This window comes from Equus przewalskii, chromosome 20, assembly GCF_037783145.1.
Source record: "Equus przewalskii isolate Varuska chromosome 20, EquPr2, whole genome shotgun sequence".
In the NCBI taxonomy this organism is placed as follows: domain Eukaryota; kingdom Metazoa; phylum Chordata; class Mammalia; order Perissodactyla; family Equidae; genus Equus; species Equus przewalskii.
The window spans coordinates 3686572-3690957 of record NC_091850.1 but is presented as its reverse complement, the minus strand read 5'-3'; positions in this window follow the sequence as shown (position 1 = coordinate 3690957).

Below are 4386 nucleotides of genomic sequence, written 5' to 3'. Positions count from 1 at the left end.
GCGCCTGACTTCCCCGCATTCACTTCGCCCCAGGAGCCACGTTAAATGTCCCCAGACGCCCCACGGCGGGGACTGCCCCATCTTGCAGATGGGGAAACTGAGCCCCAGGGAGACAAGCCGCTCCCAAGGTCATGCAGAGGGGAGGGCAGAACTGGGATTCTAACCTTGGCCTGGCTGACTCTCCAGGGCTCGCACTTGAAGCAGTTTGGGCTACAATGACTGCTGTATCCCATGTACGGAGAGGGAGCTGAGGTGCAGAGAGGGGACGAAAATCCTTGGGTCACACAGCTGGTAAGAAACTGGTAGGGTGGAAGCCCAGGTGTGTCACACCCAGAGCTGTTTCCACTAGCTCCAGCCAGACGTGTCTTCATTCATTCAATCATGCCTTTGTCCACTCAGCATTTCTGGAGCACCTGCTGTGGAGCAGGTCCTGTTGTCACAGGAATACTTTTGCTTTGAGCAGGTGGCATGTGGGTGTCTTTGCAGGGAGACCCCAATTGTAAAAGGCGTAGATCCACACAATGGAATATTACTCAGCCATAAAAAGGAATGAAGCTGTGACACATGCTACAACGTGGATGAACCTCAAAAAGCTTCATGCTGAATGAGAGAAGCCAGACACAAAAGGCCACATACTGTGTGGTCCCATTTATATGAAACATTCAGAACAGACAAATTTAGAGGTGGAAAGTAGATTGGTGGTTTTCCAGGGGCTGGGTCGGGGGGGATAGGAAATGACTCCTAAAGAGGACGGGATGATGAAAATGTTCTAGAACTAGATAGAGGTGATGGTTGTACAATAATATGAATACACTGAATTATACAGTTTTAAAATGGTAAATTTCATATTCTGTGTATTTTACCACAGTGAGAAATGGCAGTGAGAGGGGACGAAAACTTAAAGAGATGAGGCCCTCGCACCACCGTCCTTCCTTAGTCTCTCAGCTGAGAATGGGCTGCCCTGGGCAGAGGGTAGTATGCTCCACCCAGTGTCCTGCATCTGTGTGTGTGTGTGTGTATGTGTTTGTGCATCTCTGAGGAGCGGACTCAGTATGGTGGGGGCATAGACAAGCAAGGGACAAGATAGTTTCTTCAGAATTACAAAGAGAGTGTAGGAGCGAGGGGAGACCTCAGAGGAGCAAGGTTGCCACAGGCTTCTGTACGTGTCAGTGTCTCATGCGTGTAGACTCAGTTGCTGGTCTGGGGGCAGGCGAGTGCGAACCCCTAGGGCCAAAGTGACACACCAGGGAGCTCTGCTTCCTGTCCAACGCCTGGTCACAGAGGAAGAGCGGAGGTCAGGGATCATGCAGATCTGAGTGTCTGCAGGTGACAGGTTGGTGTGAGGGGCGTGGTGGTTGCAGCAGTGGTGAGTGACAGCGGCGGCGTCTGAGTGTGGTTGTGTGATGTGCGTGGGAGCCAAGCAGCTTGACCTCCACAAGTCCAGGATTCAAAACCCCTCTCTGCCACCTTAACAGAGTGACTCTGGGCCAGCCATTCCATCTTTCTGTGCCTCAGTTTCCCCACCTAAAACAGGGATAATTAAGAGTCCCTACCTTACAAGGTTGCTGGGAGAATGAAATGGGAAGTAAACACAAGAGATGGGGGCTGCTATGTGCTGCTGCCCACTTTCCAACTGGGGAAACTGAGGCTTGGGGAGATGAGACCACCTACCTGAGGTTGCACAGTATGGGTAGGGGCTGAGTAGGAGCCCAGGTCTGTGGCCTCAGAGCAAAGCTGACCTCCACCCCAACCGTCCCCATCCCTCTACTCCCCCCTCCGCCCTACCCCCTAGCCCCCCTGGCTGGTGCCAGGGCTGAGCTTAGAGGGGCTGGCCTGGGGCCCGGGGACGGCGGTTGCCGGGGGCTTGAATGAGGCAACCTTGCCTGGGAATCTGCTGGGCTCAAAGAGCTATTTATAGGCCTGCCTTGGGATTGGGCAAGCACCCCCCCACCCCCAGCCCTGAGTGCCTTCTCTGTCCCCCCAGCACTGGGGCCTCGGCCAGGGGCTGCTGCAAATCGGGGGAGGGAGCAGGGGAGGAGGCTGTGGGCCAGGGCAGGAGTGGGGAGGCTGGACCCTCCAGGAGAGCTGGATCTCAGGGGTGGACAACATCCCCCAAAGTGCCTCTCAGCATACCCAAGGTGACACACAGACATGGCAGATGCATTCACATTCACATTGGTTACACACAATTTCACCAACAACGACTGACACACAGTCACATCTCAGACACAGTGACAGCACAGGTGGCTCATATACAATGATGCCCAGCAAGGCCACATATAAGTCACACAGGCCGCACACAACCTCACCCTTCACACACAAGTCATGCCTCTGCACAACCAAACTCACAGCGGTGAGCCTGGGCGCACCTGAAGTCCCTTCACACTCAAACACACCCACCCACCACAATTCACATTCAGCGCAGCTTAGCCTTCCTGGCAGCCACAAACAGCCCACATTTGCCCCACGTTGTTCACACCCAACCACATTTACAGCCATGGGCACACCTACAGACAGCCAGCACCCGACCACGATCGCTTGGCACCATGTTGACGACACAGAGACGTACAGTCCTCGCGGGGCCACACTCACAGCCACTCGTGCTCACCAACCAACACACCCAGTGCTGGCCCTCAGTCTTCCCACAAGAGTTCACCTCAGTCCCTTCACACCTGGCCACCCACTCCCACTCCCGTTTTCGCCTCCCCTCACACAGGCTCCCACCCTGCCGGGACCTACAAGTCCAGCTGGCACCAAGGGAGCGTCTGTCTGCTCTGAGCCAGACCCTGTGGACCCAGGCAACCCCAGAGGAGAAATCAGACCTGGGGCTGCCCCAGAGAGGGCCGCGGGCTGGGGGCCCTGTCACACCCCCCACAGCAGACTCTCCGTTGCATCCACTCTTCAGCAGAAACCAAGGCTCGAAGCTAGCCAAGGGCCTTTGCCTGCCCTGCTCCGGGGTGACAAGCTCCTGGGACGTGGGACCTGTTTTCTGCCATGGGTGGGGCTGCCTCCCCAGCGAGAGTCCTCGCTGACCCACGCTTGCTGTGTGACTTTAAATCCCTGAGCCTTTCTGAGCCTCCATTTTCTTTCCTGAGAAATGCAGAACTCGTCCTGGTGGAGGGAACTCCAGAGTCAGACCGGGGTTTGAATCCCAGTCCCCCTGGGTGACCTTAGCCAAATGACTTTGCTTTTCTGTGCCTCAGTTTCCCTCAGCAAAAGAGAGTTGCAGCTCCTGGCTCTTCTGAAGCTCCCTCTGCCCCATCCCCTGGGGTGAGGGGAGAGGGAGTGCCTAGTCTCTCCTCACTCAGGCAAATGAATGGACCACTTTTGGCTGCCCTGCTGGGAGCTTAGAGCAGCTAATTCCCTGGAGAAACAGGAGGCTCTTTCATGCCCAGGCGCCAGTGGGGTGAGGAGGCGGGAAGAGGGTACTGGAGCTGGCCTGATCCCAGTGGGCAAGAGGGCTCCATGCCAAGACCAGGAGTGGCGTGGGGAGCCCTGGAGCCATCCATATCCTCCCTGAGGGACCTTGGCCCAGTGGCCACATCCTCAGCTGTAAAATGGCGGTGACATGGACCAGCACAGCAGGTTTAATGAGCCAGTGGATGGAGACAAAACGTGGCTTCAAGTGAAACACAAGGTGGGCTCTCAACAAAGGTCAGCCACTGTTGCTATGTGTCAACCCGAAGAGCCCAGTGAATTCTCCAACAGTCCTATAAATAGAATTCCCTCCTTTTCACGGATGAGGAAACTGAGGCTCAGAGAAGTCAAGATGCTTGTCCAACGTCACACAGCCAGTGAGTGGCCTGGATCTGAGTCCTCCAGAGTCCATGCTCTTCCTAACTTCCTCTGGGGCTAGAGAGGTGTTTCCTGCCACCCCCAGCCACAGCCCTGAGCCCAGCAGGCGGGGTGTGGATGGCAGCAGACCATGACTGAACGCAGGAAGTCCTGGCAGGCAGGGGCTCATGGGGCAGCCTTTCTGCTGGTAACCCAGTTTCCCAGACAGCTCCCCACCCCCTGTCCCAGAGTGGGCTTGGGCAGAAGCTAGTAGGATGCCAGGAGGACCATTCCCCCAGCCCTTGAAGAAAAAGGCTGGACCTCAGACCATTCAGTTGAAGCCAGGAACCACAGCATCCTGCCAGTGCCACTCTGTCTCAGAACCCTCCATTCACGCAGCTCGGATGCTCTCCTGCCTTTCTTAACCACCTTTCATGACTCTGCAGGCCCAGCAGGATCTGGCTCCACATATTTTATTTAAATTCATGATCTTTCACCCAACCAGGCCTTTGCTTATGCTGTTCTCCCTGCTTGGACCACCCACCGTCCCCCCACTCCCCACTTTTGTCACCCTGGTGAATCCTGCCCACCATTAAGGTGCAGGCACAATAT